Source organism: Lichenostomus cassidix, chromosome 4 (genome assembly GCF_008360975.1).
Source record: "Lichenostomus cassidix isolate B80296 chromosome 4, HeHo_3.0, whole genome shotgun sequence".
Classification (NCBI taxonomy): Eukaryota; Metazoa; Chordata; class Aves; order Passeriformes; family Meliphagidae; genus Lichenostomus; species Lichenostomus cassidix.
In genome coordinates this window covers 53787190-53801773 of record NC_139484.1, presented here as the reverse complement: position 1 = coordinate 53801773, position 14584 = coordinate 53787190, and the positions used below count along the sequence as shown (strand labels likewise).

At 38.9% G+C, this 14584-nt stretch overlaps 1 protein-coding gene and 1 long non-coding RNA gene across 2 annotated transcripts in view; both read right to left on the bottom strand.

Annotated features, from left to right (window-relative positions):
- Nucleotides 1-14584, bottom strand: part of PPARGC1A (PPARG coactivator 1 alpha) — a 368032-nt gene that overhangs the window by 239369 nt on the left and 114079 nt on the right. The gene's annotated exons all lie outside the window — the stretch shown is intronic.
- LOC146438506 (uncharacterized) overlaps nt 1-14584 on the bottom strand; it is a 28385-nt gene that overhangs the window by 3979 nt on the left and 9822 nt on the right. The window lies entirely within an intron of this gene.

The window sequence follows — 14584 nt, the reverse complement described above, 5'->3', positions numbered from 1 at the left end:
CCTTCTTCAGTTTCCTTTTCCAGCCAGTTCCAGTCTTGCACGGTACTCCTAGAGTTTCCCATTTCCCAGAGTTTCCATGGTAGTTTCCCATTTATCCACACATCTGTACTTGACTGTCAGTTCGAGTTTCAGGTGTAACATTTTCTTTAGATACAGGATTTCCCATTCTTGCCCAACACCCACAACTATTAGTCTTACTCCTCCTCCAATTGTTTTTTAGGCTCTTCATCAAGTCAGTCCCAACATTCTCCTCCAACTTCATATTATGTTTCTCTCTTATTCATTCTAGCCCCATTCTGCCCAATTCCCTGGCCAGTTACCCTACCTTCTCATTTCTTCCTGCACCCATTTACTGAGGTCTAGCTTTCCCCTCTTTTGCACTTTTAGTTTTATTTTCTGCATTACTTGACATGGCCAACTTGTCTCTTTTCAGCTCTGAAAGCTGGGGGTCAGCCAGGATTGGCGCAGCCCTAACAGGTAAGGTCCACCTGAGACCCACTTGCCCTCCACCAGTTTCACATTCACAGCACCTCATGCAGACACTATGGCTTTTACCAAGCTCAAGAACAGGCAGAGAGATTAAATTGCAACATTAAAAAAAAACATAACAGAATCTTCAAAGGATATATCCCAGTCTTTTTCTCCTTTAGGATTCAAAAACTGATTAGAAATGGACTTCATTTCATGAGCACAAAAGGAATATCCTTGATAAAGGAGACAACCTCCCTGCCTGTTATCAAACCACTACTCTGAAGCACAAGCTGTTCAGAAAGTCCAAAGTGTTTCTTAAAAACGGCAGAATAGCATGGTTTTCAGCACTTCAAAAACTTGTTCACTTCATATAGTATTTGCAAGGAAATTTAGCCAGAAAGTGTTTTGGTAAAATGGTTGAAGTTCTAAGCAGTGGAAAAAGGGATCCTTTAGAACATACTACACAGCCTTAAAAACCACCTGTCCTGTCACACTCTTGCCCTCCTTAGAATAAATCCAATAACTTCTCATTTCAACCAAGAGAAGCAAAGCCGGGAAAGAAGCCAGAGACATACTTTGATGCAAATAAGGTCAAGAGACCTTATTGGACAAAATCCTCTTTCTTCCATTTTCCTGAAGATGTCCTGAAAGTCACCAGTGCTAATTCTGCTCATTCTACCTATTGATGCAAGATGAAAGGCATCAGCATTTGTTGTTTTGACTAAAGCAATTAACTAATATTCAGGATCCGGCTGCAGCTTCCATTGAAAAATATATTGCTTAGGGAATTGCATTTAGCTTGAAGGCAATCTTGTTTCATCAAGGGTAGTGTACAAGACACTCCTTAGTAACAACAAACAAGAATTAAACATTTTCCTTCTTCTGTAGCCCAACACCTTCCTTTGGGCCTTCGATCATGCTAACATGTGTTTTGTTTCTGTGGAGTTTTTTTAAGCTTTCCTTCATAATTACATTCTAAATGTTACTCCTGTTGCCCTGCCTTGTCACCACTGCCTTGTAATGCCTCAGCTGCTTTTGCTGCTGTCAGTTCATGCACTTGTGAGCACACACACACACACACGTCCACTTCTGTCACACCAGACCTGCAAAACAACACACAGCCTATTTCATTTGCACTTGTCTGCAAACACTATGTATTTTTAAGGAGGTTCTGACTCAGATTATGATAAGAACCTTCTGAAAACATTCTTTTCCTTGGCTGAGAAAAGGGTCACCACATCCACCAGCTCCCTACTGGTTTTATCACAAGCCTGGCATAAAATAACATCAGACTGGGCCCTGTTTAGCCATACAGAACACAGGCAATTCCAAATAGGCAACAGGCAATGTGACTTACCCAAAATGGCCCAAGTTTCTCATCTGATCCTCTACCCAAAAGTTGCCTATGTTATACTTACAGACATTTGTATCACAGATATGCTGCTATGTGCTTATTTGAGAGACAGTTATACTGAAGACAAAAAAGTTAAGCTTTCAGCTCTATTTAAACATGTAGATGATAAATATGTTAAATAAAGAAATAAGGCCATGTTCTGAACAGACTCCCAGCCATTTGGCTGCAGTGATGTGTCTTTGGGTGCCAGCAGCACTCCAGCCCCAGGCAGGAACCTCAACTTTGCTGCAACCTCCAGCCCGGTGTGAGCTGCTGTGCGGCTTGCGTGACTCCAGCCTGCTTAAAACCAGAGCTACCAAGGATCAGAGGTGCAGGAGAAACTGCCGTGACATCGTGGCCTTTTCCTTGATCGCCAGAAGCACAAAAAGGGTCGCATTTTGTCAGGCTGTGGTATGAAGTTGGGAGGTTAACAAAAGCAAGGGAGAAGGAGAGTGCAGACACAGGTGGACATGTGAGATGGCACCAGTTGTTCCAGAGCTTCCCTAACTTAGCACCTCACAGGGAGTTTTCATTTGAACAATTTAGTAAATTAGAAATATTTTCTTCAGAGTTAGTCTATGCTCCAGAGTATCGAGTAGCAGGGTGGAGAAACACTGGCATACAGCCTAGAAACTTCCTTTTAGTGGGTTTGATACCAAGAAAATACAAAATACAGACCTGCAGAGCTATGTGACTGAACATAAAAAGGAGCAGCTCACTGAGCACTGTAGCTATCTAGAAAACACACATAAAAATTCAGAGAAGAACCGAATGAGAAGCAATAGCACAATTTACTTACAATCTGGAATATCAGCAGGATTTTAGTTTGTTGTTTGTGGGTTGCTGGGGTATATGGTACATTACAGTAGAGCATCAGCACTAATTCTACATGGCAGCTCCTCAGAATGCCATCTGCTTCCCCGGTAACTGTTAATATAGTTGTAATTATCTACTTCTAAGCACTTTATTGGGAATATCATTTGCAAATTAATCAACTACAGACCGGTAAAACAAATGACATGCTTGTCTGAAAACAACAGCATTATTTCAAATTATTTTCCTGAGGGTTGGGAAATACCAGCCATAGCCAAAGCTGGAAACAGGGCACAGAAAGGTCCACATTCAGCTTAAAAACACTGATTCTAGCTACATTCACCATGAATTTAAGGGTACATGAACAGATGCCTGGTCATCAGGAGCACCCTCACTTTTGAGTCTCTTTCTCATTGCTCCATACAATCCAAGTTCTTCCAGGACTTTACTCTCTCTGTACTGGCATCTTGCTTTGCTTCAGACTACTCCAGCCTCTCTGCCCTTGATCTTTTGCCTTCCTATAGTAGTTTTGCCACTTCTGCACGGCTCCTACATTTTACTACTGGCTTCTACGTCATTGCTTGCTTTCTTCAGCAAGGAATTTTTAGCTCTGAGTATGCTATCATCCTAACATGGTGTCCAATCTCAGATCTATGACACAAAGTCAGCATGGGATTTGCTCCTTCAAATCCCAGTTACATGCTCCACCATGTTGTAAAACTGAAGGCTGCCAAATGCCAGTAAATACCAGGCTGAGCTGCATCTTCCAAAAAAATGAAGTAACTTTAATTATTTAAAAGATGTTTGTATGAGGAATTATGAGAACCACACAAAAGCACTGTCCCCACCGAAGTTTCCAATAAGCTATTAGGAAAATGAATTTAGAGGAGCACAATAAGCAACCATCCTCCTATCAGTTTACTCATGCAGATACCATAAATAGCCCTTTCATGATAATGCTGTCGAGCGAGAGATTTTTAAAATCACTTAACTTGTAATTCTTGAAATATTAGAAGCCTTGCAAAGTTAATACAATATTCTAGCTCAATGAACAAGCAATACGTAAGGCATGTTTCCCGTGGCATCTGTTTGCAGTGTCCTTTGTTTGACAGTAGGTCTAAGTGAAGCACTGTCAAATGGCAGACAGTGGGGTAAGCTGATCGATAATTGTGGAGTGCCATTTCTACATTCATGGTTGAAAGCTCACAAATAAAAGCAAACAGGTTATCTGCTCTGCGATATAAGTGTCCTTAGATCACTGTATTCCAGCATCTCAGCACTTTTCTTATGCTTTTCCCATCAGTGCCTCTATCATCTATTAATGCAACGATCAAGGTTAAAAGCAAAAAGAAAGTACATTGTTTGGGGAGAAAAATTAAATTAATTTCTTCGGAGTGATAACTTCTGTGTATTGCTTCAGTATGCGCAGAGCCAGCTCTTCAAGCAAAAATCCTGGGTTTTTGACTTTAGACATATGGATCTATTTTATGTTTCTTCAGCTGTACACTATTCAAGGACCCAAATGTAACTTTATTAAATAACAGTTCAAAGTAATAAGAGTTTATGTTCTTTAAAAAATTGAAGTCCTTGAACAGAAACCTATTCAAGAATCGACAAACAACTCAGCTGGCAAAACTCTGCAACTAAAAGGGTTTCTCTTGCTTCTCACTGCTGTTCAAGTGAGCAAGAGAGTTGTCACCGATCATCAAGGCTGAACAGCAACTACTAACTGCTACTTTTGTGCATGATGAACCTTTTCTTAAGGGTTACAGATACTTGACTCCAACAGTAGGCATTTCATAGCCACTGTAATAAAATGGTATTCTACCTATGGCAGTCCATTCATAATGAACTGGAACTTTGTGTATGATTCATCACCTCTGCTTTTAATATTTCATTAAACTTCATAAAATAGTCTGGAAAATCAGTGTGAAACTCCATCCAAACCTTTCAAATTTTTACATTGTTTTACAGACATACTTATAAAATATTTGTATTTTATTTTATTCATAGAAGGCTGCATTCTTTAATAGCATGATAAACACCTTGAGAAAACCTAATCATTTCTTAGTAAATCATGCAGCCTCTCTTGTAGATAGCAGGTTTCTGTGAATGTCAGCTAAAGCAAATTTTTGCCAGATCCATGAATAAATGGCTCAAAAGTTACTATCTGCAAAGAGCACACAGTAAAGATTTTTTCTTTAGCAAAAATGGGTATTTAGAGCATATATTCATTATAGTATATAAAGTTTGACCTTTTTTGGGGAACTCACTGCACTCTGTAGAATAAAAGAGAACAAAGTTAGATCTTTATTTTTTTCAAGGGCCTGTGTCAGTAGACATCAATTAATATCTGGTCCATGAACTGTTTTTCACATATTGCTGAGACTGAAGCTATAGGTTTTGAGCACGGATTGCTGGAGAATAACATTTGTAAGTTAAAGACCTCTGAGCAGAAGTCTAAATCACATCTTATGTCCCACTTACGTATGAAATCTTCAGCTCATTACATGAGAATTAGCAACCTCAGTGATATCTCTATTTCTTGCACTAAATATGTCTTCCCAACTACTGTGCATCACAACCTTCTTTTCTCTCATCCTAAATGAACTTTACTACTTATTACATCCTCACTTATCCTCTACTTAGTGCTGTGCTGAGGCATTAAACAGCACTGCATGCCAGCAAGCAATTCTTGACCTTCTTTCTCTTACCCAAAGTAGCACAATGGTTAGGAAAGCACCTCCTGAGGGAATCAAAATTTCGTACAAACTTAGCAATTCTTTTTCTGATGTATTTATTCATAGGAAACAGGTCATTTAGTAATCTAAATGTGGCTCTCAAGCAACCCAACTTCTAAAATTCTAATTAAAATTTTCAACTTAAATGGGCATGGGAAAGAAAGAAAAGAGTGGCCCCATTTTCTTGTTATTTCCAAGGCATCAATAAAAATAAACAAGCACAAGAAATTGGAAGAAATGTGAGAACACTGGAGACCTGACACCAGACCAGCAAAATAATTCAGAGCTAAGATAAATGCTCTAACCTTAATGCACCTTCACGGTGCCTAGTCATCTGCAGAGATCTTTGAACAATGAGTGCTTCTGCATAAAAAGTGAACAGAAATACTTTGAGAGGATGTAACAAGGCAAATTAAAGTTGCAAGGGCAGCTTGAGCTCAGAGAGCTTGGGGTTTTGTCCACTGAACATTTTGTCTTTGAGATCCCTGTCTTGTGCAGGGTTAATTTTGCAGGAACGTAATGGTCTGCCGTGGAACATCACAGGGTACAGCCTGTAGAAGGAGCTGAGAGGACAGCAGATTGCCCGGTCTGCCTTGGCCGATCCGCCTTGTGCTCATTTCCATACCTTTTGCTTGCAAGAAGCACCACTGTGAATTGGGATTTGCAACACTGAGCTCACAGGAGTTCAGGTGGCAGAAAGAGGCACATCATTTCCAAGCTTAACTTGAATCAGTCCTGAAAAAATCCCCTACTAGTTTTCGCTAGCATTTCTTTGCTAGTAGCAGGGCTTTTCTGCTGCATAGGACATCTCTTCTGTTCTCTTGAGCTTCTGCTCACTTTATAGCAAAATCCCTTGAAGGCTCCCTGAGGTTGCTCTTTGTGAAACAAGACATATTCTGAGTGGGCACAGACATCTTTGCTAGCTCTCACACTGCATCTTACTCATTTCCTTGCTCCACTGTGGTTCTAACCTTCTTTCAGATTAAGTGCAATTTACATCTCTTTAACTAGACATATTGGTGTTATTACCATTGCAGTCCTATTGATTGCAATGCTGCACTTAGCATCACTGTTCCAATTTTATCATCCTTAGTCATTCTTGCATGACTGTGTATTTATGTACAAGTTCTATTATTTAAATTAGCATATAACATTAGAAAGGAAGCATGACAGAATTAAAACAAACCGAAAAGCACAAAAGAATGATACTGATATGCTAAAAATAATGCCCTCCTTGTCTTGGCTATAATAGCACTGAGTTATTTGGATTTCTTTTACAGGGAATGCTGTTATTGGTTACTTTAAGACATTATAGCCATAAAACAATGTAATCAACCTTGAAAACAGGGGAGTGCTTATTTTTAAGTTTCATATTCTGCTCTACAGTACAACACAAAAAGGCAAAGAAAATGTTCCGAGTAGATGTATCTGTAAAGTACTACTAAGACTTGTGAGAGCCAGTGTTTACCAGCGACAGGCAGAGTAAAACAAACACTGCTAAAATCAAAAAATAGTTGTTTCTACCATTAACCAGGAAGTCATGAACTTACAGTCTGGATAAATAGTACAGAACTTCTGTGGACTTTGCAAAGATAGCAATAATGTATCACAACATCAATCAAACTCCATCATCCCATTAGGTATTTCATGTACAACACAGGGAAGCAAAGACAATTGTTACTCTGAGCTAGAGGCCAGAGGTTTCATCCAATACCTCAAGTACAACAAAACAGATTTTTCTGAATTTGTGACATGTCAGCTCAGTCTGCTCCCACTTTTGCCTCAACTTAACACCATTCTCATTCTTCCTTTTACAATAAAATTCCAGAACTATCCATCACAGAACGCTGACTGAACCTTTCCAGGGCCTCCACTTCTGACATTGTTGCTACTACTTTTTAATTGCCCCACAAACCTGAAGAAAAAGCTTACAATAATCCCAAGTGCTCACATGTTTATTGACTACCTTGAATTACAATACCTGTGTTCTTCCTTATGGCTGAATTCTCTCTGTAGAGCTCACGATGAACCAAGTAGAGACTATTACCATTCCTGTATTGTAACCTAGAACACTCTCAATTCCATGACTCTTTGAAAATACACACCCAGCTTTCCCCTGAGGCCCACAGTGACTTATCTTAAAAAAAGCATCATTCACAGAAGAAGGAGAAATACTTTGCCTTTTGAAAAAAAAAAGGTTTTTTTGATCAAATGGTCATTGAATATTTGATAACCCAAATAAGAACATGCAGATATGGCACATAAAAATTCAGTAACTGCTGTAATCAATAAGCAGGACATTCAGCAAATCCACTTGCATTAATTAAGAGAAGGAAATGTTATTTCTTAAGACAGATGCAAAGTAACAGTCACATGTCTTTACTTCCTGTTGACATCTTGATCCAAGCTGGGTAAAAATAGTATGTCTCATCTCTTTAAAACTAACAAAAACCCCACTCATGACCAGTAGGTGGTCTGACAGCACTTCAATTTTAATGAAAAATGTGCTTTCACAGGCAACAAGGCTAACCAGTCAGTCCATGAGTGGTCTCAAGACTGGCTTTTGCTTTAAAGCCCTGCCGTTCATTTCAGTGTGGAAGGGTACAAAGCTTATGCACATTATTGCTTAATGCTCACAGCAGGACTGGGGCCTAACAAATGCTTGGGCTTTCCGTTTACAGCCAGAAGGGAGACAATAGATCAGCTTTTTAAGCTGTAATATGGGGTCTTGTAAGCCACCAAGATATGAGAACTGGAAAGAGAAACTGAGATGTCAAGAAGGTTAATTATCAGTTCCCTGTGTACGTAGAAGTTGTTACCCACTAAGACCTGACAGTTAACATTCAAACCACCAAACAAAGGAATAATGAATATACGTATAACTACATAAGTATAAGAGATCAGACCTTCCTTCTCATGCTGTCCATCACTCTCCTCATTTTCTCTTTCCCAAAGCACACATTTTTCACAGAAACATAAGGAACTACCACTTCAAAGCATCTTCACCAAGCTACAATGAAAAGCCTAAACAATTATCCAGTGATTTACTCAGCCTCTCCTAGCATCTCCCACATCCTCGTAGTGCTTTTCCCCTGAATGGGGGCTAGCAGTGGCTCGTGATGTTTGGCATCAAGCTTGTCCCAGATGGGGCACAGACCTCTGGAGAGGCAGTTCATACCTGCCTCTTGGCATGGAGAGTTAAGAGCTGCTCACACCTATGCATGTCCCATCAACCCTGCCCAAGCTTGCCAGGACCATGTGTGGGAAGGACTGTGGGGAGCAAAGTGCGCCAGCTGCAGCTATGGGAAAAGACAATACAACACCATATTCCACCACCGTCAGCTTTGGAGAGGAAGGCTTGTTCTGACAAAAAGACAAAATGTCCTCAGAGCAAACATGTTTCAGCCCCCGCTCTGTAAACTCACCCTTTCAATTCCCTCCAGGCAAAACAAAACAAACCAAAATAAATCCTAACTCCCCTGAAAAGAAAGGGAGTCATAATCCCATTTTTAATTTTTTTTTTTAATTAAACAGCTCAACAGGGAGAGCATTTCAAAATGTAAGGGACACACTCAGGAGTGGAATTCAAACAGATCTAACCTAGATACTCATGACAGACCAAAATCTGGCCTGACATAGGAATGATGGAGGTTCAGCATTTAATAGTTTGGTAAATCAGAAAGACAGGAAAGAGCTGATCCATATAATCCAATGAATGTCAGGATCAGGATTTAAAACTCAGTCCAGCACATAACTAAAAGACAATGTAACAGCAGAAGCAGCACAGGAGTATGTTCTGCACAGAGCTAGTACAGGTTAGCACTTTAGCTGTGTAATTATCGTCGAAGGATAATTCCTCCTATTCATAGTCTGAGAGCTTCATCAAAAATAAAGCACATGAGAACTACAGAGGGTGTTCACTAGCTTAAGACATAAGCAGGATGAGCATCTGCAGGCACAATGCAGGACAAGCTGTCCAGGTCTCGCCTTGATTTTAAGACATTCATCTCTGCACAACAGACAGCAAGGTTAGTTAATAAAAATATATCTCATCATACAGCAGGTCAAAATGACTGATGTATGGCAAAACAGATTTGATAAACTGAGTTAGTAATCTTCACAAAGTTAATTTGGCATTCATAACAACTCAGAATTTATATTTGCACTACCTGATGGAGGGCAGCTCGTATTATTATTATTAACAAAATACCAACAACTGATTCAGCCTCCAAGTCAATTCTATTTACAGTTTGTCATTCCATTATAGCAAAGCAGCACTGGCAGAGACACAAGAAAAAGACTTCATCTTCATAAAATCCATTTTTTACATACAAGCACGGACAGGCAAACACAAGTACATTTTTTAATAGAGGAAGGAAGTACTACAAATTAAAGAAAGACTGGACAGCTAAAATGGAGAATTATTTAATCTTACATTAATTCAAACTGGGTATCAAAGTGTGCACTGTGGAAGTACAGTCTAGACTGAAGAAAACGGACTCCATGCCATCGCATCCTCATCCAATGCAGCAGAGGGTCCCCATAAGGTTGTTTTCTGGGACATCTGCAGCCAGATATCTAACACTAGAGTAAGAGGTAAAGTATTTTCCTATAAAGATAGGACACTGGATTTTCCATCCACAACCTTTTAACATGTTAATAAGACAGTAGGTATTAAAGTAGGAAAAAATGCGCAGTGGGATCCAATTCCATAACCTTTCACTAGTTAGTCATATTGCATGCCATCCAGAATCTTCCCAGAGGAAGGTTAACACTCCAAGAGTCCAATTAGTTAAGGAAATATGCTTAAGTTGTGGGTTGCCACTGAAACACAGCTACTTTCATTGCACAGACAGTAGCTAGAAGGGTAGCACTTTAATGCCATATGCATAGCACATGCATCTGTTAAGATTTGGTGAAGCACTTGGTTGTTTTTGGGTTTTTTTTTACAAGAATCACAAACCAAAATCGACTAATAAAAGAGTAAAATTTAAAATTTAATATTAATCTTATTCATAACTGTAACTTGGAGGCTCTAACAACTCTTCTTCAGCAGGGAATCAATTCAGGATTTACGCAAGCGATGGTTTTGGCAAACCCTCACAGAGTACAGTGTACTGAAGGTACTCTTCACAGACTATCAGGAGATCATGATGCCCTTGGGAGTCTCTCTAATTAACAATAAACTGCTTTTACAATTGAAAATGCACCCTCAAAGCCTGGTGACACTATGGATACGTCAATTCCTGATCCACATGCTTCATTGTATGCAATGTCTTTGGAAATCAAGGGCAACAACAACCTGGAAAATATTTTTCAACATTTGGACTGTTGCCACCAAATCAATAATGGTGGAACAAAATGAATTACAAGATTCCACAGCTTCAATCACAGAAGAAGTAGAGAGAGTAAGCCAAAAAGAGAAACCACAACTTGCATTGAGAGACTAGTTGGACAGAATTGTATGTAGACTTGGATCTAATTAAATGAGACTAAGGACAAAAGGGAGGCAAAATCATTTGATAGCCTGCATGGAATTGGTCAACACAAAAGAGTACTCAGCTCCTGAAATATTTAAGTAATTTTTCTTGATCGGGCCAGAGGATTTACACAACCTCCATGCCTGAAGGACAGGCAATGAATGACACAAGGAAAGGAGAAGGCTTAACTCTCAAGATTATCATGATTTTCTTGAAAAGCTTTTTTCAGGTTTTCAACACTTCAAGAACACAGGTTGAGAATTATTTAGGGCAGATTCATATTTGAGAAGGCTGTGAAATACACGCATGTGAAACAAAGCAGTTTTCTCGAAAAAGAAATTATGTGCACTGCTTTGATACATCTGCACTAAACACTTCTGCCTTGTCAAGCCTCAGCTCCATCAGCAGCCAGCTCCTCTTACTTGCTCTCCTCTAGCTTCTCCTGTTGGCAACAACAAATATGGAATAAGCAAGAACACCATATTGGACAGCAGCATGTTTGGCTTGGGTCAGAGGGGAGCAGCCCACATGCTGGAGATCCTCTGGAGAGCAAGAAACTTGTACAGATCACAGTGTTGTCTAGCAGAGAATTAGATAGCTTCCTCTTTTCACAAACAGAGCCTTAAAAAAGATCAATCCAGCAAAACGGATTTACAAAATGGCTGCATTTGTTCTCCAAGTATTTTTAACCTATCCCCCGAACTACATACTCTACTTACATTCTATGGTCAGCTTTAGCATCAGCTGTAGCTTTAAAATACTGAATTTTTCTAGTGCTCTCTAAAATTTTTTAAGTGACGATGTTGAGGATAGTGCACATTTTACCATTGATGCTACTATTGTAAACAAACCTATGTTTGGAATAAGGAAGTCTAGAATCAGTGCTGACCTCATCCTTGTGGGAATGATGACTTGTGCCTACACCTGTATGACTACTGAGTACACTGGAGAACATTACATTAAACTTTCATGGCTGGTGCTTAGGTCAAAGAAACCACAGCGAGCTACAATACAATCTGCTGCTTTTTTGTAAATGCACAGGGAGCCAGGCAAGATCATTACCACTTACAAACACAGACTCAAAATGCATATAAGTGATACGGAGCCATTTGAAACACACTTCCAACAACAATGGACCGGGACAGTAATTTTAACCTTGCATTACTGAGTTGTGATTTACAAACATGATTTGCCATCTTCTGCTTCCATCTTTTCCCTACAAAAAGGATAAACTGTCCAAATAAGGTTGAGGTTGATAGACTTAAAATCAAAACTAACAAGCAAAATAGTACCTAGTAGACTAAACTAAATACATGACTCTCCAAATATCCTTTGCTCTTTCCAGCTACATTCATTAAAGGATACAGCTAGCTCTAATACAGGAAATTATAGACCTTCGGTAAGAAATGTATGTCAGGTGCCAAAAGCATTTAAATTCTACCTTTTTCCAATTCATGAAGCTCATTGTAGCATTGTGTTGTTGCATTATTAGATTTATGCATTTAGCAAGCAAGCATATTATAAGAGTGGCTGTAAGTAATTACTCTTTTCTAACAGCAGGAAACACAGCATTGTCCATGTTATGTCATTTTTATGAGAAAAATAGTTGTTTTTTTAAAAGAGATTTCAATGTTTATAAAAACATCCAAACATCTAATTTATTAATAAACCATAGTCCTAACTTGTGGGAAGAGCAAGGCAGACAGACACTGAAAGTAAGTGACATAACTCATTTGTTACAGCGTATTGATTATCAGACGCCATCCAGAAAAGCTTATTTATGTACTGGCATCCCATTCATTTGGGTATTGTGTCTTGTAGGACACATTTTAAATGAGATTTTGAAAACTGGCAAATTCAAAGATAGTTTCTTCTTCTTTGTAACTTTTTGGTCTGTCCTCTTGAAATAGTCACCATATATATGGTATGTTCAGTCAGGAAATTATGATGATGAAATATTTGGTTAGTCTAATCGCTTAATGGTTGTACCAGTATGCTAAACTTTCCATGTGGAGCCTTGCAGAGAATGCTGTCAACCTCAAAATCCTTCTTTCCAGACATCTACCAAATGCTCCCTGTTGAAAGTGTCTCTCTGCACTGGGAATGTTGGCACTCACTACACAGAGCTCTGGATTTACTAGGTAGCTCTAGTCTTTCCTCAGACAGTTTCATAGAGATCAGCAAGAGCTTTGTATATGAAAGCTCTCTGGGATACAGCCTTACATGTACTATACCAACCTAAATACCTAATCCATCTGCTTCTCACATTCATGACTCTCTGCAAACACTTTAAAGATGGTACCATCAATCTATGATGTTCTGTTTACTCACTGTACAAACAAAGCTAAATAAAATTTATGAGTTACCTGTATTTGGCATGGTGTAACTAGATCCCAGGGAGATTTTTATAAATTTCCTAGTTCAATTACGAAGTTTAAACCCAGTTACAAATACAATGGCACTTCTGGTATTTCAAACACAGGAAGGGACTTCCTTCAATTATAGACAAAACAATGTTTATGTCAATTTAAATGCTCAAACCCTTGCTGATATTTCTCATGCAAGAACCTCACTGGACGTAAGCAAGTTATGTAAGCATGTCAGGACTGAGTGTACCCAGGCTTGCCTCTCCAGGACATTACAGTTTATAAGCTCCACAGGACAGCAGCATAACACAAAATAGTGCAGAACTGCAGCCACGTGGTGTTTATCATGCAGTGCTACAAATTCTTAACTTCACAGAAACTCAGCTGAATCCAATGAGCAGATCCTAAAGCCTGTAAAGTCTACTCTGGTCTGCTGGAATGGAAGTCACCACCAACATATGGCATGATTATTAGCGTTTTACACAGAAAAATTCCTCAAGAGACAACTGAGTAAATGTTTCTTTTTTCATGTAATTATCTGATCCTCATTTGATTCACTCTCCTGTCACAAGTGAAGAGCAGCATGAAAATAAGACACCCCAGAAATAACCCTGTTGGAAAGGCTAAAGAGCAGGAAAAAGAATATAAAAAGTTGTGTGTTGTGACACTCTGCTTTTACAGATGCTGCTGAAATGCTTTTGCTAAATACCTGGGCAGTTTATAAATAAACCCTTCCAAAAGCTCATTTTACACAATCACAAAATAAATTAAACTATCCAAAATTCATGCTGCTAATTAAAATAGTCCCTGTAGGAGGGCAAAGTAGCTACAAGGCTGAGGTAAACATGATGCTTTTTTATTGAACAGCAGCTGATTCATTTTATACCCTATTTACATATATTTGCTAGTAGCATCAAAACCTGGTAAAACCCACTATTTTGTACTAATCACTTAAAGACTCCAAACAGATATTAGTCCATCCCTTTTAGGACACTAGCAAGCTCTCTTGCTCTTATAAAAAGCCAGTAGCACTACACTTCCATTTAAAAAGAAATCTGCCAGCACAGGAAACTAGGAGTAAGACATATGCAGTCCCTTATGTAACTGGACCAGAACATTTTATGCCAGTCATAAAATTGGAATTATAAGAGTTATGAGACACCAAGAAGGGCCTATAAGGGGTTAAATGGACATTATATTACATGGTCTCCTAACAGAAAAGTGGTGTTCATGACAGAAATAAACTGAGCATTTACCATGGTGCCAGGAGCAAGTTTAAAAGTCACTTTTATTCAGAAATGATCATTTAAATTTTAGTAG